We start from the raw sequence: 22,480 nt of genomic DNA, 5'->3' as shown, positions 1-22,480 counted from the left end.
TTTTGCAGTGGTTGATGGTGATGGTATTTCCGATTTTATTTCGTTTATTGGTTACATGCTTCATGAGTACTGGACGCAACAATCTTTCCCACATCTTAAGAGGGACTTTGCGAATATGCTTAGTATTGTCTTCGAAAAGCAGGGGATTGGTTAAGTTTCCACTTCTCTTGATCGCTCCTGCGCCAGTTACATTAATGGCACCGGTATAGGGGCATACTGATCTCACTTCACGATAGGGAAGACATTCTCGCTAGCTCTTACTTATTTTGCTTTCCTGCCAAGCTTTTACCTGTTTGGATAGACACTGCATCACAAGCCCCGTGTCCACATATAAGTATCATAAGACTCTGAACCAAGGGAAATTACTACGTATTGGTGCCACTGTGCTTCAGTGCAGGGAGGAGGAGACGTCATGGCCAGGCCTCGGATTTCGACCCCTGCCCAACGCGCCTCCCCCGAGCTGCACTGGGTCAACACAGTGAAAGAAACACAAAAAGAAAAAAAATGGATAAAGCATAAAAAAAATGGATAAGGCGTCGGACTTCGTACAAAAAAAAAAAAAAAAAAAAATGGATATGGCGTCGGACTTCGGATCTGAAGATTGCAGGTTCGAATCCTGTCACAGTTAAAAAAAAAAAAAAAAAAAAAGTGGCGCAATTGGTTAGCGCACGGTACTTATAAGGCAGTAGCCGTGAGCAATGCCGGGGTTGTGAGTTCGAGCCTCACCTGGGGCATACTTTTATTTCGTAGCAGCTGACTATGGAAGCATCGGGACGCTAGATTTGAGATGTAAAAAAAAAAAAAAAAAAAAAAAAAAAAAAAAAAAAAAAAAAAAAAAAGGGGTATGATTCCTGCTTTGGGTGCAGGAGGTCCCGGGTTCAAATCCCGGACAGGCCCTACTTTTCACTTTCGCGACAACCCAGCACTACGATAAACTTGCGAGTCTCTGAAAGTAAGCCATGCAGCAGGAAAAACTGCATGTCGGGCCACCGGCCCATGAGACTCACAGGTGCGTCTTATGGATAGCAATCTACGTGGCAGGATTAAGCCGTCTTCGCTTACTTATATCTATACGTAAAGACTGGCACGTACAACGATTCCATTCGTTCCCCAGGAACTAGTACATCGCATGCAAGTTTGTTAAATGCATGCGCATGCAGCACCCAAAACGGTGAGATGTCTTTCCTGCGGGGAGGAACAGCTGAGGTCGTCTTCTCGCAGTTAAACCCCTTACGTCCCGTTATTAATCCTAGTAGCAAAAGCATAACCATTTGGAGCGTTCCCCATTCACGTGTGGACTGCTATTAACATTTTGCATTTCATGAAAAAAAAAAAAAAAAAAAAAAAAAAAAAAAAAAAAAAAAAAAAGGGGCAGAGCAGTGGTCTTGTAAACCAGGGGTCGTGAGTTCGATTCTCACAGGGGGCAGCACAATTTTAAATGGGCCAATGTAATGCTTTGAACCGAAAATTTCAAAATAGCGTGTCTTTTCGGGCCTGAGCCAAGATCACAGATGACGATAGACGAAAGACGGCAGCACCCGTCAGTCATCGCTGTGGACCTCAGTGGTAGCGAATTGTTGTGGCAGAGTAAATCTTTGTACGCATTTTCAGGACTCTGAAATGTATTTTTCTCGAGGGCTGTAGCGATCGCAAAGAGGTGTAAGCTGTAGCAGCCTCCTTAGCTCAGGGGCAGAGCACTGGTCTTGTAAACCAGGGGTCGTGAGTTCGATTCTCACAGGGGGCAGCACAATTTTAAATGGGCCAATGTAATGCTTTGAACCGAAAATTTCAAAATAGCGTGTCTTTTCGGGCCTGAGCCAAGATCACAGATGACGATAGACGAAAGACGGCAGCACCCGTCAGTCATCGCTGTGGACCTCAGTGGTAGCGAATTGTTGTGGCAGAGTAAATCTTTGTACGCATTTTCAGGACTCTGAAATGTATTTTTCTCGAGGGCTGTAGCGATCGCAAAGAGGTGTAAGCTGTAGCAGCCTCCTTAGCTCAGGGGCCAGTTCCGCTTTAGACGCCGTGCAGTGTGGACGTGCCTAGTCTTCCGCTCCGCCGTAGCGTTACGTATAGTGGACTATCGTTTTTGTTTACGTGTTGTGTTGCAACTTCTGTGAGTGTTTCTCCGTCGTTGTTTCGTACCTTGTGTTACTTTCTGTCCTTATTTCAGTGTTTTTTGTGTAGCGGTTTCGACCGCATATTTTGAAAATGTCGTCCCAGGTTATTCCTCGTCAGGCTACAGTTAGTTTTGCTTTTGACAAGTCAACCCGCCATGTGCAACCTAGTTCTCTTGAGATTCATGATTGGTTGGTAGATACCTTTGGTGTTCATTCGGATCAGGTGCACACTGCTTATTTTGATACCGAACTGTATGTTTTCTTTGTTAAGTTTATGGACCCACTTCAGGTTGATAAAATTCTTTCTAAATATGGTCATCAAGTTCTCTTTCGGCATCGGGATGATTCTGTAAGTACCGTGCTGCTTTCCAATGCTTCCATCACGTATACCAATGTTCGTGTTTACAACCTTCCACCGGAGGTGGATAATGTCTATCTTAAGGAGGGTCTACAGAAGTATGGTGATGTAAAGAGCATTCGCCTTGAACGCTGGTCAAGCCAACATCGCCTGCAATGTTACAGTGGTATTCGTTCAGTCGAAATGCACGTTAAGCAGAATATTCCATCTCACCTGCAGATCGGTGGATATCGTGTCCATGTAACATATAGTGGTCAGGTGGGCACCTGTTTTTTGTGCAATGAAAGTGGTCACGTGCGTACCGACTGTCCGCGGAGAGTTTTTGTTTTAAAAAATTCTCTCGAACAGCGTCGCAAGTTAACGGTCGCTGACCTCGTTGCAGGTGGTTCTGCTCTTGGTGTAGCACAGTCCAGTGGTAGTAGCGCCCCTCCACAGGTTTTGCGCACCCCTGATACAGAATTTCCTCCTTTGCGTGCTAAATCTGATGTTGTTCCGTCTGTCCCTCAGGTGGGTGTGCCACTTTTGAATAATAAGAGGCGTCGCCCACACGATGGAAATAGTACGGATGAGGATCTCCCTGAGATGCCCCAGTCCGAGCGACCGGCATCCTCCGAGCCACTGTGTACTGTAGCTGCTCCCTGCCCTCCTGAGGTAGCGGTTCCGGTGGCGGCTGCTGGCGCCCCTCCGGCCTCCGACGCAGCTTCTCTCGAGTCGGGTCGTCGGTCGGGCCTGTTGGCGCCGTCTTCCGAACCGACTTCGATGTCACAACAAGTGGAGCCGCGACAACTTCCTGCTTCGCTGCCCCATACCTCTGCCAGCGGAGCTGCTCCGCTTCCTTCCAACTCTGCGGCCTCGGACCTTCCTGCTCACGTTTCGCCTCCGTGCAGTCCATGTTTGCCGGAAGCTAGTGCAGGTGTTGACCATTCCGTTTTGTCGGATGTTTCCCCCGCGACCCCGGATCCCGCATGTGGACCGGCGCGGGTGGTGTCGGATACAGAACTTGACCCTCCTACGTCACCGGCGGCTGAAGTTTCCTTGCCCGTCAGCCGACGCAAGTTACGCGTTCAGCCGAACGTTAATGCTGTTCGTAAAAAACCGAAACGTAAGGGATCCGCGGAACGGGGTAGCAGTCCCCCTCCCTCGGATGCCTCTGTCACCCCTGCTATGGACTGTGACGCTGGTGCGTCGGTGTAGGTGATTTGTTTTCTCGCTTTTCTCTCTATGGTTCAAGCATACACCTTTCTTACCTTAAATGTTAACCGTATTGAGTCCGACGTTCGCATTGCCTCTTTGCGGCAGTTTATTTACGACGCCTGTGCGGACGTAGTGTTTTTGCAGGAAGTGTTGTTTTCTGATCTCTCTCTACCTGGATTTCAAACTGTTTTTAATGTCGCGCCGGAATATTCCACAGGAACTGCTCTTTTCTTTCGAGAGGGCATTCCTATTACTGACATTGAATTCCTTGACTCTGGCCGTGGGATTGGTTGTCGTCTTTTTGATCTCCGCCTCGTTGTTTTGTATGCCCCCTCTGGTTCGGGTCACACTGTGGCTCGATCGCGCTTTTATAAAGAAGAGCTTATTTATCTTTTGCGCCAGAGTCCTCGGAGTCTCCTGCTCGGAGGCGATTTTAATTGTGTTTTACGCCCTGCAGACCAGTCCCCCAATTTTAATTATTGCCGTGATTTACATGACTTAGTTCGTACGATGCATCTGCGTGATGTTTGGGAACACAAATATCCAACCCTGGTGAAATATACGTTTTTTACCGCGTCCTCATGCAGTAGACTCGACAGATTCTATTTATCTGATTTTTTATGTGATAAAATTCTTTCTGTCGATGTTATTCCTACTAGTTTTTCTGACCATTGTGCTTTTACTGCAACTGTAAATCTTAGTCGCCAACCTGCAAAACTTTATCGTTCCCAGTGGATGTTAAATGTTTCCCACCTTGCCGACAGTGCTATGGATGATGTTATAAGTGGCGTGTGGGAGCGATGTCTTCGCTCTGTCCCGCGATACCCCTCCTTGCTGGTTTGGTGGACTGCGTTTGCCAAGCCCAAGATTCGTCAGACTTTGATTTTCTACTGTGCTGCTAGGACGCGTGATTTTAAGAACACGTATGAATATTACTACTCTGTCCTGCGTGAACTATATGACGCGGCGGGTACCTCTCCACTGCGGATCCATGATGTTCGTAGTATTAAAGCCAAGCTCTTGAGCCTTAAACGACGACAGATGGATGGTCTGCGAGTTAAGTCGAAACCTCACTCTCTTGTTGAAGGTGAACTGACATCCTTGTACCACCTGCTACGGCATCAGACTCGTCGTCGTCGCTCCTTCATCTCTTCTCTTACGGTGGATGATGGGCGACAGCTTATTGCACAGGAGGAAATGGTTCGTGCTCTTTATCAGTATTACACTAGTCTATATTCTGCCGATGATTCTAAAAAAAAAAAAAAAAAAAAAAGGGGTATGATTCCTGCTTTGGGTGCAGGAGGTCCCTGGTTCAAATCCCGGACGAGCCCTGTCATTTTGACCGTGCTGAAGAGTAGGTGGAACTCAGCCCCGGTTGCAGCTCCTCAATGAAGAGTAGACGCCTGTTATAGCACGTGGATATTTGTATAAAAAAGAAAAAAAAAAAAGGGGCAGAGCACTGGTCTTGTAAACCAGGGGTCGTGAGTTCGATTCTCACAGGGGGCAGCACAGTTTTAAATGGGCCAATGTAATGCTTTGAACCGAAAATTTCAAAATAGCGTGTCTTTTCGGGCCTGAGCCAAGATCACAGATGACGATAGACGAAAGACGGCAGCACCCGTCAGTCATCGCTGTGGACCTCAGTGGTAGCGAATTGTTGTGGCAGAGTAAATCTTTGTACGCATTTTCAGGACTCTGAAATGTATTTTTCTCGAGGGCTGTAGCGATCGCAAAGAGGTGTAAGCTGTAGCAGCCTCCTTAGCTCAGGGGCCAGTTCCGCTTTAGACGCCGTGCAGTGTGGACGTGCCTAGTCTTCCGCTCCGCCGTAGCGTTACGTATAGTGGACTATCGTTTTTGTTTACGTGTTGTGTTGCAACTTCTGTGAGTGTTTCTCCGTCGTTGTTTCGTACCTTGTGTTACTTTCTGTCCTTATTTCAGTGTTTTTTGTGTAGCGGTTTCGACCGCATATTTTGAAAATGTCGTCCCAGGTTATTCCTCGTCAGGCTACAGTTAGTTTTGCTTTTGACAAGTCAACCCGCCATGTGCAACCTAGTTCTCTTGAGATTCATGATTGGTTGGTAGATACCTTTGGTGTTCATTCGGATCAGGTGCACACTGCTTATTTTGATACCGAACTGTATGTTTTCTTTGTTAAGTTTATGGACCCACTTCAGGTTGATAAAATTCTTTCTAAATATGGTCATCAAGTTCTCTTTCGGCATCGGGATGATTCTGTAAGTACCGTGCTGCTTTCCAATGCTTCCATCACGTATACCAATGTTCGTGTTTACAACCTTCCACCGGAGGTGGATAATGTCTATCTTAAGGAGGGTCTACAGAAGTATGGTGATGTAAAGAGCATTCGCCTTGAACGCTGGTCAAGCCAACATCGCCTGCAATGTTACAGTGGTATTCGTTCAGTCGAAATGCACGTTAAGCAGAATATTCCATCTCACCTGCAGATCGGTGGATATCGTGTCCATGTAACATATAGTGGTCAGGTTGGCACCTGCTTTTTGTGCAATGAAAGTGGTCACGTGCGTACCGACTGTCCGCGGAGAGTTTTTGTTTTAAAAAATTCTCTCGAACAGCGTCGCAAGTTAACGGTCGCTGACCTCGTTGCAGGTGGTTCTGCTCTTGGTGTAGCACAGTCCAGTGGTAGTAGCGCCCCTCCACAGGTTTTGCGCACCCCTGATACAGAATTTCCTCCTTTGCGTGCTAAATCTGATGTTGTTCCGTCTGTCCTTCAGGTGGGTGTGCCACTTTTGAATAATAAGAGGCGTCGCCCACACGATGGAAATAGTACGGATGAGGATCTCCCTGAGATGCCCCAGTCCGAGCGACCGGCATCCTCCGAGCCACTGTGTACTGTAGCTGCTCCCTGCCCTCCTGAGGTAGCGGTTCCGGTGGCGGCTGCTGGCGCCCCTCCGGCCTCCGACGCAGCTTCTCTCGAGTCGGGTCGTCGGTCGGGCCTGTTGGCGCCGTCTTCCGAACCGACTTCGATGTCACAACAAGTGGAGCCGCGACAACTTCCTGCTTCGCTGCCCCATACCTCTGCCAGCGGAGCTGCTCCGCTTCCTTCCAACTCTGCGGCCTCGGACCTTCCTGCTCACGTTTCGCCTCCGTGCAGTCCATGTTTGCCGGAAGCTAGTGCAGGTGTTGACCATTCCGTTTTGTCGGATGTTTCCCCCGCGACCCCGGATCCCGCATGTGGACCGGCGCGGGTGGTGTCGGATACAGAACTTGACCCTCCTACGTCACCGGCGGCTGAAGTTTCCTTGCCCGTCAGCCGACGCAAGTTACGCGTTCAGCCGAACGTTAATGCTGTTCGTAAAAAACCGAAATGTAAGGGATCCGCGGAACGGGGTAGCAGTCCCCCTCCCTCGGATGCCTCCGTCACCCCTGCTATGGACTGTGACGCTGGTGCGTCGGTGTAGGTGATTTGTTTTCTCGCTTTTCTCTCTATGGTTCAAGCATACACCTTTCTCACGTTAAATGTTAACCGTATTGAGTCCGACGTTCGCATTGCCTCTTTGCGGCAGTTTATTTACGACGCCTGTGCGGACGTAGTGTTTTTGCAGGAAGTGTTGTTTTCTGATCTCTCTCTACCTGGATTTCAAACTGTTTTTAATGTCGCGCCGGAATATTCAACAGGAACTGCTCTTTTCTTTCGAGAGGGCATTCCTATTACTGACATTGAATTCCTTGACTCTGGCCGTGGGATTGGTTGTCGTCTTTTTGATCTCCGCCTCGTTGTTTTGTATGCCCCCTCTGGTTCGGGTCACACTGTGGCTCGATCGCGCTTTTATAAAGAAGAGCTTATTTATCTTTTGCGCCAGAGTCCTCGGAGTCTCCTGCTCGGAGGCGATTTTAATTGTGTTTTACGCCCTGCAGACCAGTCCCCCAATTTTAATTATTGCCGTGATTTACATGACTTAGTTCGTACGATGCATCTGCGTGATGTTTGGGAACACAAATATCCAACCCTGGTGAAATATACGTTTTTTACCGCGTCCTCATGCAGTAGACTCGACAGATTCTATTTATCTGATATTTTATGTGATAAAATTCTTTCTGTCGATGTTATTCCTACTAGTTTTTCTGACCATTGTGCTTTTACTGCAACTGTAAATCTTAGTCGCCAACCTGCAACACTTTATCGTTCCCAGTGGATGTTAAATGTTTCCCACCTTGCCGACAGTGCTATGGATGATGTTATAAGTGGCGTGTGGGAGCGATGTCTTCGCTCTGTCCCGCGATACCCCTCCTTGCTGGTTTGGTGGACTGCGTTTGCCAAGCCCAAGATTCGTCAGACTTTGATTTTCTACTGTGCTGCTAGGACGCGTGATTTTAAGAACACGTATGAATATTACTACTCTGTCCTGCGTGAACTATATGACGCGGCGGGTACCTCTCCACTGCGGATCCATGATGTTCGTAGTATTAAAGCCAAGCTCTTGAGCCTTAAACGACGACAGATGGATGGTCTGCGAGTTAAGTCGAAACCTCACTCTCTTGTTGAAGGTGAACTGACATCCTTGTACCACCTGCTACGGCATCAGACTCGTCGTCGTCGCTCCTTCATCTCTTCTCTTACGGTGGATGATGGGCGACAGCTTATTGCACAGGAGGAAATGGTTCGTGCTCTTCATCAGTATTACACTAGTCTATATTCTGCCGATGATTCTGGTGAGTCTCTTTCGGATGATGTCTTTGGGGATCTAACTGCGACGATCGCGCCTGACGCGAACGGCGAATTTCTCCGGGAGTTCCAGGTAGATGATGTTTTCGATTTATTGCTCGCTCTCCGTCCAGTAAATCGCCGGGTCCAGACGGCCTGCCTAAAGAATTTTATCTCCGTTTTTGGCCTCTTTTGGGTGACATTTTTACGCAGATTTTAAATGAGATTGTCAGGGGGATGGATGTGCCTGCCGATTTTAAAGTAGGGAAAATTGTTTTAATCCCGAAGTCCTCTGGTCGTTTATCTGCTGCCAATCTTCGTCCGCTCACATTGCTGAATTTTGACTATAAGACAGCTGCTAGAGCGCTCAATAGCCGGTTGTCTTCTCTGCTTCGGGGTGTGAAAAAAAAAAAAAAAAAAAAAAAAAAAAAAAAAAGGGGCAGAGCACTGGTTTTGTAAACCAGGGGTCGTGAGTTCGATTCTCACAGGGGGCAGCACATTTTTAAATGGGCCAATATAATGCTTTGAACCGAAAATTTCAAAATAGCGTGTCTTTTCGGGCCTGAGCCAAGATCACAGATGACGATAGACGAAAGACGGCAGCACCCGTCAGTCATCGCTGTGGACCTCAGTGGTAGCGAATTGTTGTGGCAGAGTAAATCTTTGTACGCATTTTCAGGACTCTGAAATGTATTTTTCTCGAGGGCTGTAGCGATCGCAAAGAGGTGTAAGCTGTAGCAGCCTCCTTAGCTCAGGGGCCAGTTCCGCTTCAGACGCCGTGCAGTGTGGACGTGCCTAGTCTTCCGCTCCGCCGTAGCGTTACGTATAGTGGACTATCGTTTTTGTTTACGTGTTGTGTTGCAACTTCTGTGAGTGTTTCTCCGTCGTTGTTTCGTACCTTGTGTTACTTTCTGTCCTTATTTCAGTGTTTTTTGTGTAGCGGTTTCGACCGCATATTTTGAAAATGTCGTCCCAGGTTATTCCTCGTCAGGCTACAGTTAGTTTTGCTTTTGACAAGTCAACCCGCCATGTGCAACCTAGTTCTCTTGAGATTCATGATTGGTTGGTAGATACCTTTGGTGTTCATTCGGATCAGGTGCACACTGCTTATTTTGATACCGAACTGTATGTTTTCTTTGTTAAGTTTATGGACCCACTTCAGGTTGATAAAATTCTTTCTAAATATGGTCATCAAGTTCTCTTTCGGCATCGGGATGATTCTGTAAGTACCGTGCTGCTTTCCAATGCTTCCATCACGTATACCAATGTTCGTGTTTACAACCTTCCACCGGAGGTGGATAATGTCTATCTTAAGGAGGGTCTACAGAAGTATGGTGATGTAAAGAGCATTCGCCTTGAACGCTGGTCAAGCCAACATCGCCTGCAATGTTACAGTGGTATTCGTTCAGTCGAAATGCACGTTAAGCAGAATATTCCATCTCACCTGCAGATCGGTGGATATCATGTCCATGTAACATATAGTGGTCAGGTGGGCACCTGTTTTTTGTGCAATGAAAGTGGTCACGTGCGTACCGACTGTCCGCGGAGAGTTTTTGTTTTAAAAAATTCTCTCGAACAGCGTCGCAAGTTAACGGTCGCTGACCTCGTTGCAGGTGGTTCTGCTCTTGGTGTAGCACAGTCCAGTGGTAGTAGCGCCCCTCCACAGGTTTTGCGCACCCCTGATACAGAATTTCCTCCTTTGCGTGCTAAATCTGATGTTGTTCCGTCTGTCCCTCAGGTGGGTGTGCCACTTTTGAATAATAAGAGGCGTCGCCCACACGATGGAAATAGTACGGATGAGGATCTCCCTGAGATGCCCCAGTCCGAGCGACCGGCATCCTCCGAGCCACTGTGTACTGTAGCTGCTCCCTGCCCTCCTGAGGTAGCGGTTCCGGTGGCGGCTGCTGGCGCCCCTCCGGCCTCCGACGCAGCTTCTCTCGAGTCGGGTCGTCGGTCGGGCCTGTTGGCGCCGTCTTCCGAACCGACTTCGATGTCACAACAAGTGGAGCCGCGACAACTTCCTGCTTCGCTGCCCCATACCTCTGCAAGCGGAGCTGCTCCGCTTCCTTCCAACTCTGCGGCCTCGGACCTTCCTGCTCACGTTTCGCCTCCGTGCAGTCCATGTTTGCCGGAAGCTAGTGCAGGTGTTGACCATTCCGTTTTGTCGGATGTTTCCCCCGCGACCCCGGATCCCGCATGTGGACCGGCGCGGGTGGTGTCGGATACAGAACTTGACCCTCCTACGTCACCGGCGGCTGAAGTTTCCTTGCCCGTCAGCCGACGCAAGTTACGCGTTCAGCCGAACGTTAATGCTGTTCGTAAAAAACCGAAACGTAAGGGATCCGCGGAACGGGGTAGCAGTCCCCCTCCCTCGGATGCCTCTGTCACCCCTGCTATGGACTGTGACGATGGTGCGTCGGTGTAGGTGATTTGTTTTCTCGCTTTTCTCTCTATGGTTCAAGCATACACCTTTCTTACCTTAAATGTTAACCGTATTGAGTCCGACGTTCGCATTGCCTCTTTGCGGCAGTTTATTTACGACGCCTGTGCGGACGTAGTGTTTTTGCAGGAAGTGTTGTTTTCTGATCTCTCTCTACCTGGATTTCAAACTGTTTTTAATGTCGCGCCGGAATATTCAACAGGAACTGCTCTTTTCTTTCGAGAGGGCATTCCTATTACTGACATTGAATTCCTTGACTCTGGCCGTGGGATTGGTTGTCGTCTTTTTGATCTCCGCCTCGTTGTTTTGTATGCCCCCTCTGGTTCGGGTCACACTGTGGCTCGCTCGCGCTTTTATAAAGAAGAGCTTATTTATCTTTTGCGCCAGAGTCCTCGGAGTCTCCTGCTCGGAGGCGATTTTAATTGTGTTTTACGCCCTGCAGACCAGTCCCCCAATTTTAATTATTGCCGTGATTTAGATGACTTAGTTCGTACGATGCATCTGCGTGATGTTTGGGAACACAAATATCCAACCCTGGTGAAATATACGTTTTTTACCGCGTCCTCATGCAGTAGACTCGACAGATTCTATTTATCTGATTTTTTATGTGATAAAATTCTTTCTGTCGATGTTATTCCTACTAGTTTTTCTGACCATTGTGCTTTTACTGCAACTGTAAATCTTAGTCGGCAACCTGCAAAACTTTATCGTTCCCAGTGGATGTTAAATGTTTCCCACCTTGCCGACAGTGCTATGGATGATGCTATAAGTGGCGTGTGGGAGCGATGTCTTCGCTCTGTCCCGCGATACCCCTCCTTGCTGGTTTGGTGGACTGCGTTTGCCAAGCCCAAGATTCGTCAGACTTTGATTTTCTACTGTGCTGCTAGGACGCGTGATTTGAAGAACACGTATGAATATTACTACTCTGTCCTGCGTGAACTATATGACGCGGCGGGTACCTCTCCACTGCGGATCCATGATGTTCGTCGTATTAAAGCCAAGCTCTTGAGCCTTAAACGACGACAGATGGATGGTCTGCGAGTTAAGTCGAAACCTCACTCTCTTGTTGAAGGTGAACTGACATCCTTGTACCACCTGCTACGGCATCAGACTCGTCGTCGTCGCTCCTTCATCTCTTCTCTTACGGTGGATGATGGGCGACAGCTTATTGCACAGGAGGAAATGGTTCGTGCTCTTCATCAGTATTACACTAGTCTATATTCTGCCGATGATTCTGGTGAGTCTCTTTCGGATGATGTCTTTGGGGATCTAACTGCGACGATCGCGCCTGACGCGAACGGCGAATTTCTCCGGGAGTTCCAGGTAGATGATGTTTTCGATTTTATTGCTCGCTCTCCGTCCAGTAAATCGCCGGGTCCAGACGGCCTGCCTAAAGAATTTTATCTCCGTTTTTGGCCTCTTTTGGGTGGCATTTTTACGCAGATTTTAAATGAGATTGTCAGGGGGATGGATGTGCCTGCCGATTTTAAAGTAGGGAAAATTGTTTTAATCCCGAAGTCCTCTGGTCGTTTATCTGCTGCCAATCTTCGTCCGCTCACATTGCTGAATTTTGACTATAAGACAGCTGCTAGAGCGCTCAACAGCCGGTTGTCTTCTCTGCTTCGGGGTGTGATTGGTGCACATCAATGTTTGTTTTCATGATAGATCTATTCTGACACCAGTAGCCGAATATCGGGATGTTGTCTCGGTTGCGGCGGTTACAAACGTACATTGTGCCTTTGCCTTCCTTGATTTTTATAAGGCTTTTGATCACGTCAGTCATGTGTTTTTAGATCGTGTTTTAGGTACAATAGGTTTTAACGCTTCATCACGTGGTGTTCTTGGCAATTTGTATAGGGGAATAACAGCTCGGGTGTCAGTCAATGGGCAGCTGACGCCGCCCATTGCTATCCGCCGCGGAGTGCCTCAGGGTAGTCCGCTCTCTATGTCTTTATTCGTATTGTCCCTGGAACCGCTGCTTCGGACTATTGCTCTCAAGCTTCAGGGTATGTCCCTCTCTGGTGGGAAGCTCTCTGTTAAGGCATATGCGGATGATGTCGTTGTTCTCCTCCGTCAACGTGATGATATCCCGTTGTTGAAAGGGGCGGTTGATGCATACTGTCGTGTCTCTGGAGCGCGTCTCAATCAGGGTAAATGTAAGTTCCTTGATATTCGAGGATTTCGCGATGCTGACGTCCCTTGGGCCACTTTTGTCGATCGCCATACGTCCTTGGGGATTATCATTGATCGGTGTCCTCTAAAAATGGCGGCTCTCAATTGGAAATCTGTCACCGAGAAGATACAGGGGGCTCTGATGGTCCATGAGCAGCGCTCTGCTACCATTTTGCAAAAAGTCAGAATTTTAGACACCTACGTTCTATGTAAAGCTTATTATGTTGCTCAGCTGTTCCCACTTCCCATGATGGTGGCGAAAAGGTTGCGCCAATTGTCTAGCAGGTTTATATGGAAGGGCCATCTATTCAAGTTACGTTACGAGGTAATGACGAAACCGCGTCTCTCCGGAGGCTTGGGCCTCTCTGACATTACTCGCAAGGCGTCTGCTTTGTACGTCCGCCGAACGACTCTAATTGTTACGCAAGAAGTGACTTCAATTACATCCAGGCTTTTTACTGTTGTGCGTCCGGCGAGCCTTGCTCCACCTGTCGATGTCGGACGCCTAAATTTTAAGTTGAAACACATTCGGGAATTTTACATTGCGGTGAGTTACCTCGGTGACGTCTTCTTGCGGCGACCGGTGCCAACGACCAAGGGCTTGATTGCCCGCTGGGAGGGGCTGGCCGGTCCCAATCCAATAGAACTGGCGTCTCCATCTGTGTCCTGGAGGAACGTCTGGAAGAACGTTAGTCTGCCGATCCACTCTATGGCCGTGGCGTCCACGTGGTATAGGGTAATAAATAATTTGGTTCCCACCAATGTACGACTGCACCGTATTGGTCTTTCTGACACGGACACCTGTACTCGGTGTGGTCTCCTGGATACCCTTGAACATCGATTCACCTGCTGTGGGCACCTTGCTAATTGGCGTTGGCTCAGGAAACAACTTGCTTTTGTCACTAGGTCTGCTGAAGCCGCTTATACTATTGACATCATCGTCCTGCCCGATTCTTCCTTTTTTCCGCGGACGAAGCTCCATACCGTCATGTGGTTGATTGGCCATTTCGTACATTTTGTCAACAGTTGTCATGAAGAGGATGGACACCTAGCGTTTCGGCAGTACATGCTTACTGCTTACTGGCAGCGCTTGCGATTGCCAGGCCTCCGAGATGATTTTGCCAATATGCTTAGCCTGACATTTGAAAGAGAGGGTGTTGGCTAAAATCACCTGTGTGAGCCATTTTCTTTTATACTGTTTCTGGATTTGCAGCCTGTATATATGTTTCTTCTCTACAACAGGACTGAAGTTTTCGTGTTTTAATCTTTATTTCAGTCAGCAGTCTACATTATATAGTCATGTTTTAGGATTTTAATTTCAGTACAGTAAAAAAAAAAAAAAAAAAAAAAAAAAAAGTGGCTAGGATACCTGGCTCTCACCCAGGAGGCCCGGGTTCGATTCCCGGTACCGGAAAAGCGCGTTTTTGTTGCTCCTCTTATGCGACTTGTAAAAAAAAAAAAAAAAAAAGGGGTATGATTCCTGCTTTGGGTGCAGGAGGTCCCGGGTTCAAATCCCGGACAGGCCCTACTTTTCACTTTCGCGACAACCCAGCACTACGATAAACTTGCGAGTCTCTGAAAGTAAGCCATGCAGCAGGAAAAACTGCACGTCAGGCCACCGGCCCATGAGACTCACAGGTGCGTCTTATGGATAGCAATCTACGTGGCAGGATTAAGCCGTCTTCGCTTACTTATATCTATACGTAAAGACTGGCACGTACAACGATTCCATTCGTTCCCCAGGAACTAGTACATCGCATGCAAGTTTGTTAAATGCATGCGCATGCAGCACCAAAAAAAAAAAAAAAAAAAAAAAAAAAAAAAAAAAAGGGGCAGAGCACTGGTCTTGTAAACCAGGGGTCGTGAGTTCGATTCTCACAGGGGGCAGCACAATATTAAATGGGCCAATGTAATGCTTTGAACCGAAAATTTCAAAATAGCGCGTCTTTTCGGGCCTGAGCCAAGATCACAGATGACGATAGACGAAAGACGGCAGCACCCATCAGTCATCGCTGTGGACCTCAGTGGTAGCGAATTGTTGTGGCAGAGTAAATCTTTGTACGCATTTTCAGGACTCTGAAATGTATTTTTCTCGAGGGCTGTAGCGATCGCAAAGAGGTGTAAGCTGTAGCAGCCTCCTTAGCTCAGGGGCAGAGCACTGGTCTTGTAAACCAGGGGTCGTGAGTTCGATTCTCACAGGGGGCAGCACAATTTTAAATGGGCCAGTGTAATGCTTTGAACCGAAAATTTCAAAATAGCGTGTCTTTTCGGGCCTGAGCCAAGATCACAGATGACGATAGACGAAAGACGGCAGCACCCGTCAGTCATCGCTGTGGACCTCAGTGGTAGCGAATTGTTGTGGCAGAGTAAATCTTTGTACGCATTTTCAGGACTCTGAAATGTATTTTTCTCGAGGGCTGTAGCGATCGCAAAGAGGTGTAAGCTGTAGCAGCCTCCTTAGCTCTGGGGCAGAGCACTGGTCTTGTAAACCAGGGGTCGTGAGTTCGATTCTCCCAGGGGGCAGCACAATTTTAAATGGGCCAATGTAATGCTTTGAACCGAAAATTTCAAAATAGCGTGTCTTTTCGGGCCTGAGCCAAGATCACAGATGACGATAGACGAAAGACGGCAGCACCCGTCAGTCATCGCTGTGGACCTCAGTGGTAGCGAATTGTTGTGGCAGAGTAAATCTTTGTACGCATTTTCAGGACTCTGAAATGTATTTTTCTCGAGGGCTGTAGCGATCGCAAAGAGGTGTAAGCTGTAGCAGCCTCCTTAGCTCAGGGGCAGAGCACTGGTCTTGTAAACCAGGGGTCGTGAGTTCGATTCTCACAGGGGGCAGCACAATATTAAATGGGCCAATGTAATGCTTTGAACCGAAAATTTCAAAATAGCGTGTCTTTTCGGGCCTGAGCCAAGATCACAGATGACGATAGACGAAAGACGGCAGCACCCGTCAGTCATCGCTGTGGACCTCAGTGGTAGCGAATTGTTGTGGCAGAGTAAATCTTTGTACGCATTTTCAGGACTCTGAAATGTATTTTTCTCGAGGGCTGTAGCGATCGCAAAGAGGTGTAAGCTGTAGCAGCCTCCTTAGCTCAGGGGCAGAGCACTGGTCTTGTAAACCAGGGGTCGTGAGTTCGATTCTCACAGGGGGCAGCACAATTTTAAATGGGCCAATGTAATGCTTTGAACCGAAAATTTCAAAATAGCGTGTCTTTTCGGGCCTGAGCCAAGATCACAGATGACGATAGACGAAAGACGGCAGCACCCGTCAGTCATCGCTGTGGACCTCAGTGGTAGCGAATTGTTGTGGCAGAGTAAATCTTTGTACGCATTTTCAGGACTGTGAAATGTATTTTTCTCGAGGGCTGTAGCGATCGCAAAGAGGTGTTAGCTGTAGCAGCCTCCTTAGCTCAGGGGCAGAGCACTGGTCTTGTAAACCAGGGGTCGTGAGTTCGATTCTCACAGGGGGCAGCACAATTTTATATGGGCCAATGTAATGCTTTGAACCGAAAATTTCAAAATAGCGTGTCTTTTCGGGCCTGAGCCAAGATCACAGATGACGATAGACGAAAGACGGCAGCACCCGTCAGTCATCGCTGTGGACCTCAGTGGTAGCGAATTGTTGTGGCAGAGTAAATCTTTGTACGCATTTTCAGGACTCTGAAATGTATTTTTCTCGAGGGCTGTAGCGATCGCAAAGAGGTGTAAGCTGTAGCAGCCTCCTTAGCTCAGGGGCAGTTCCGCTTGAGACGCGACAGCGATCGCACGTGCTGTGTATTCGATCCGCCGTTTCCCTCGGGTTGTGACTATTTACTTTCTGTGTGTGACGTTTCTTTGTCTTCTTTTCTTCGTTGTTTCGTCGCCTTAGTGTTTGTGTTGTGTCTTGTGTTGTATAGCGGCTTTTGCCGCATTAATTAAGTGTTATGGCTTCCCGGTTGTTTCCGCGGAAGTGTACTCTCAGTTTTCAGTTTAACAAGGCTACCAGGAATGTTCAACCAACTTCGTTGGAAATTCACGAATGGATTGTGGATACGATTGGCATTACATCGGACCAGGTACATACGGCGTATTTTGACACAGAACTTTACTGCTTTTTTGTGAAATTGTTGAACCCGGTTTTGCTAGATAAGATTTTACTTAAACATGGTGAGCAAGTGTCGTTCCGTCATAGAGATGGTTCTGTTAGCAGTGTTACTGTTTCAAATGCTGAAATTACGTATACCACAGTTCGGGTTTATAATTTACCCCCTGAAGTTGAAAACAGTTACCTCAAGGAAGCTTTGCTTGGTTATGGTACCGTTCGGTCGATTCGAAATGAACGTTGGTCTGCACAACATAAGCTGCAATGTTATAATGGTGTCAGATCGGTTGAAATGCATATTAAGTCGAACATACCGTCCCATCTGGTTGTATGTGGTTATCGTGTTCATCTTACTTATGAGGGGCAAGTTGGTACGTGTTTTCTATGTAATGAAAATGGTCATGTTCGTGCTAATTGCCCTAAGCGGGTGTTTGTGCTTAAAAATGGGCTAGCACAACGCCGCAAATTAACGGTTGCCGATCTTGTGCCAGCAGCTTCCTCCACTGTCTCGTGTCAGCCTCCTGCAGTAGATTCTTCACAACGGGTGACACCTTCCTCTGATGCAGGTTTTCCCCCGTTACCCACTCGCCCAGATGTATCGGCTGCTTCTACACCGATCCCGTCTGTTTCCAATAACAAACGCCGTCGTGCTAGTGATACCGGTAGCACTGATGACGAAGCTGCTGTTTCGCAGCCGGTTTGCGGATCTGACGAGAGACTTCCGGAGTCTCCCATGCTTGTTTTGGATTCTGTTCCCACTGTGTCTCCTGCTTTGCCTGATGACGTCAAACTTGCTGCCACGCCGTCGGCGCAAGAGCCCCAACATTCGGTCGAGGTGGTGTTGACATCCCCCCCGACACAGGCATCACCACATGTTGACGACACTTCGGTGCAGACAGCTGTTTGTCGGAAAATCGCTTCTAGAACTGCGCGCTCCGCTTCAGCGGATTCCAACCCTATCTCTCCACCTCCTACACTTCCCATACCTACACCTTCTGATGCCGGTGCCGATGTTCCTGATGCAGTTTTCCCCTTGCTTGCTCCTTCTTCTGATTCCTCTCGCTCTGCTAATCCTTCGGATGCCTTGGTTGACGTGCCTGATCTCGAACCCCCCACTCCACCTGCTCTTGAATCTGGTGTGCATCAGATACGCCGTCGGGTGAAAGTGCCCCCCAATCTTCACGCGGTGCGGAAAAAACACAAGCATGCAAAGGATGACTCTGATTCCGTTGATTCCGGGCAATCACCCTCTGCCATGTCTGATGTTGATGATCTGGATGTCGTTGCTTCTAATGTGGTGTAATTAGGGTTCATTTTCCCTTTTGTTTTGTTGATGTTGCAGGCGTACACGTTTATTACCTTAAATATAAATAGCATTCAATCTGCTCTGAAGTTAGCGTCTCTGCAGCAGTTCATTTATGACTCTGCAGCTGATGTTGTTTTCCTGCAGGAAGTCTCCGTTGCACACCTGTTTGTTCCTGGCTTTCGCACTATTCTAACTTTTGCGCCTGAGTTTTCCACAGGTACTGCCTTACTAATTCGTGACGGTATCCCCGTTACCGAAATTGAGCTCTTAGACTCGGGAAGGGGTATTGGTTGTCGGTTATTTGACACAACCTTGGTTAATATTTACGCCCCCTCTGGTTCCAGCAAACGGCAGGAAAGGTCTCGTTTTTATAAAGAGGATCTGATTTATCTTTTACGCAAAAATCCTGCGACTTTGATATTGGGGGGTGATTTTAATTGTGTATTACAAGCTAAGGACCAATCGCCTCATTTTAATTATTGTTTCGAGCTACATTCTCTTGTACGTCAACTACGACTACGCGATGCGTGGGAGGTTAAACACCCCACTTTAGTTAAATTTACATTTTTTACTGCCACGTCAAGTAGTCGACTGGACCGATTGTATATTTCTGATCCCCTTAGTGTTTCTGTTTTAAATGTAGATGTTATTCCAGCCAGTTTTACGGATCATTGTGCCCTTGCGGTTATAATTAATTTGGAGCGTCAGCCTCTTAAACTTTATCGGCCGCTGTGGAAATTAAATGTCTCCTTGCTCGATGACCCTGACATCGAACCTCTAATACAGACGGCGTGGGACATGTGTTTACGTTCTCTGCGATACTATCCGTCTAAGCTTCACTGGTGGATCCACTGTGCGAAGCCAAAACTACGTCGCACTTTAATGTCCTACAGTTATAATAGAGCGCGAGATCTGAAACTGACTTTTGAGTATTATTATTCGGTGCTTCGCGAACTTTATGATACTTCTCGAATGACAGGTGCCCACCTTTCTGAGATTCGGAAAATTAAAGCCAAGCTCCTTAGTATTAAACGGCTTCAGATGGAAGGATTGAAGATTAAATCTAAACCGCCGTCCACCTTAGCACATGAAATGACTTCCATGTACCACCTGTTTCGTCACCACAAGAACCGTCGACGTGTATTGATTGACGGCCTTATGGCAGCTGATGGTTGCCGGCTTACCTTACAGAATCAAATAACCCATGAACTTACCTGCTACTATGAGACCTTATATGCTGTGGCTGATTCTGATCCGCTTGATGTTGATGAGATTTTAACTGCTATCCCATCAGTTTTAACAGAGGACCATAATGTGGAATTTTTAGCTCCTTTTACTGCAGACGAAATTTCAGCTTTCATTGCTTGTTCACCATCTCACAAATCTCCTGGTCCGGATGGCCTTCCTAAGGAATTTTTTGTTCGCTTTTGGACTATTATAGGGCCTGTTTTTACGGATATTGTAAATGAAATCTTGAATGGTGGCACAATTCCAGCCGATTTCAAGAGAGGTACGGTTGTCCTGATACCAAAATCTGCTGGTTTGAAGACAGCTAGTGACTTTCGTCCTTTAACCCTTTTAAATTTTGATTATAAGACGGCTGCTAGGGCTGTTAATGCACGTCTATCCCTCTTGCTTACACCTGTGATAACTCCTTGTCAAAGCTGCTTTCCAGGGCGCTCCATATTGACTCCTCTGGCGGGGTATCGTGATGTCGTGTCGATTGTCGCTGTCACCAATATTTCCTGTGCGCTTTTATTTGTTGATTTTAGTAAGGCTTTTGATCGTGTGTCCCATTCGTTTTTAGAGCTTCTGCTGCGCCGACTCGGTTTTAATGAAAAGGCGCTGCTGGTACTTAAGAATATGACGACTGGTATTTCTGCTAAGATTGACATTAATGGCCAGCTAACGAAGGTCATTGATATTAAACGTGGCGTCCCGCAAGGTAGCCCTTTATCCATGACCCTTTATGCTCTCTCCCTTCAACCACTCCTCTCTCGTCTCAACTCGACACTTCGTGGTCTTACGATTTCTGGGGTTACCCTGACAGCAACAGCTTATGCTGATGATTTGGTTGTTTTGCTTCGTTCCGCCGCCGAAGTGCCGCAGTTGAAAATGGAACTAGATAAATTTTCTGCGGCCTCCGGCTCTCGTCTCAACCCCCGTAAAAGCAAACTTCTGAATTTGCGGGGCTTTGAAAATGTGGTTGTTCCGTGGGTTACGGCTGTTGAACACCATACACATTTAGGCATCTATCTTGAACGGTGTCCTCTTCGTATGGCTGCAAAAAATTGGCAAGTGGCCATTTCCAAGCTTCAAGGTGTTTTATTCGAACACTCATGGCGTTCGATACCGCTACTGCAAAAAAAGCGTGTATTAGACACTTATGTTTTATGTAAAGTATTTTACGTTGCTCAGTTGTTTCCGCTTCCAAGAATGCAGGGTGCAAAAATGGTCCAGCTTATCAACAGATATATTTGGCGGGGGCACATTTTTAAATTACGTTGTGATGTTCTTACGAAGCCGCGTCTTGCGGGCGGCTTGTCGTTCACCGATGTCCGTGTCAAGGCTGCGGCCCTTTATGTTAAGCGCACCCTCCATCTTTTATTTTCTGAGTCCCCGACTGTTACTTCGCGATTATTCCATGTCGTTCGTCCTGCGAGCTTGTCACCGCCTATTAACGTAGGGCCTCTAAATGCGAAGCTACGGCATGTTCGGGACTTCTACATTGAGATTAGTTATCTGGATCTCCACTTCCAACGTCGTCCTGTTTTTACTATGCGAACACTGCTTGACAAATGGCACAGGTCTTCTTCTTCCATCCCGATTGTTTTGCAATATCCCCGTTTTAATTGGCGTCACATATGGACGAATATTAGCTTACCCGTTCATTCAGCACCTGTTGCCTCCCTATGGTATAAGGTAGTTCACCAGCTGATTCCTACGAATGAACGACTTCATCGCATAGGTTTAAGTGTCTCTCCGCTTTGTCAAACGTGTGGTTGTGTTGATACACTCCAACACCGATTTACCTGCGCTGACCGTCTTCGCATGTGGTACTGGCTGCGCCGACAATTGGCGTTACTCACCAGGAGCTCGGAATCGGCATTTACAACTGATATTCTCTGCTGGCCGGACACGGTTTTTTATCCCGGGACAAAGAACAATACCATTATGTGGCTTCTTGGCCGTTACATTTTTGCAGTGGTTGATGGTGATGGTATTTCCGATTTTATTTCGTTTCTTAGTTACATGCTTCATGAGTACTGGACGCAACAATCTTTCCCACATCTTAAGAGGGACTTTGCGAATATGCTTAGTATTGTCTTCGAAAAGCAGGGGATTGGTTAAGTTTCCACTTCTCTTGATCGCTCCTGCGCCAGTTACATTAATGGCACCGGTATAGGGGCATACTGATCTCACTTCACGATAGGGAAGACATTCTCGCTAGCTCTTACTTATTTTGCTTTCCTGCCAAGCTTTTACCTGTTTGGATAGACACTGCATCACAAGCCCCGTGTCCACATATAAGTATCATAAGACTCTGAACCAAGGGAAATTACTACGTATTGGTGCCACTGTGCTTCAGTGCAGGGAGGAGGAGACGTCATGGCCAGGCCTCGGATTTCGACCCCTGCCCAACGCGCCTCCCCCGAGCTGCACTGGGTCAACACAGTGAAAGAAATACAAAAAGAAAAAAAATGGATAAAGCATAAAAAAAATGGATAAAGAAAAAAAAAATGGATAAGGAAAAAAAAAAGTGGTTAAAAGAAAAAAAAAAAAGTTGGTTAGAGATTAAAAAAAAAAAAAAAAAAAAGGCAGAGCACTGGTCTTGTAAACCAGGGGTCGTGAGTTCGATTCTCACATGGGGCAGCACAATTTTAAATGGGCCAATGTAATGCTTTGAACCGAAAATTTCAAAATAGCGTGTCTTTTCGGGCCTGAGCCAAGATCACAGATGACGATAGACGAAAGACGGCAGCACCCGTCAGTCATCGCTGTGGACCTCAGTGGTAGCGAATTGTTGTGGCAGAGTAAATCTTTGTACGCATTTTCAGGACTCTGAAATGTATTTTTCTCGAGGGCTGTAGCGATCGCAAAGAGGTGTAAGCTGTAGCA

General features: G+C 47.3%; 6 non-coding genes across 6 annotated transcripts; all 6 read left to right on the top strand.

Moving 5' to 3' along the window:
* The first annotated feature begins 1,672 nt into the window (after nt 1–1,672).
* Trnat-ugu lies at nt 1,673–1,744 on the top strand. The gene has a single exon. It is a non-coding gene; the product is annotated as a tRNA-Thr (tRNA).
* A 13,357-nt stretch (nt 1,745–15,101) lies between these two features.
* Nucleotides 15,102–15,173, top strand: Trnat-ugu. The gene has a single exon. It is a non-coding gene; the product is annotated as a tRNA-Thr (tRNA).
* Nucleotides 15,174–15,419: 246 nt separating this feature from the next.
* Nucleotides 15,420–15,491, top strand: Trnat-ugu. Its single transcript has one exon. It is a non-coding gene; the product is annotated as a tRNA-Thr (tRNA).
* Nucleotides 15,492–15,737: 246 nt separating this feature from the next.
* Nucleotides 15,738–15,809, top strand: Trnat-ugu. Its single transcript has one exon. It is a non-coding gene; the product is annotated as a tRNA-Thr (tRNA).
* A 246-nt stretch (nt 15,810–16,055) lies between these two features.
* Trnat-ugu lies at nt 16,056–16,127 on the top strand. The gene has a single exon. It is a non-coding gene; the product is annotated as a tRNA-Thr (tRNA).
* Nucleotides 16,128–16,373: 246 nt separating this feature from the next.
* Trnat-ugu lies at nt 16,374–16,445 on the top strand. Its single transcript has one exon. It is a non-coding gene; the product is annotated as a tRNA-Thr (tRNA).
* Nucleotides 16,446–22,480: the final 6,035 nt, after the last annotated feature.

This window comes from Schistocerca piceifrons, chromosome 1 (assembly GCF_021461385.2).
Source record: "Schistocerca piceifrons isolate TAMUIC-IGC-003096 chromosome 1, iqSchPice1.1, whole genome shotgun sequence".
Taxonomy (NCBI): domain Eukaryota; kingdom Metazoa; phylum Arthropoda; class Insecta; order Orthoptera; family Acrididae; genus Schistocerca; species Schistocerca piceifrons.
Note: the sequence above shows the minus strand (reverse complement) of the source record. Positions and strands in the feature narration are given on the sequence as shown.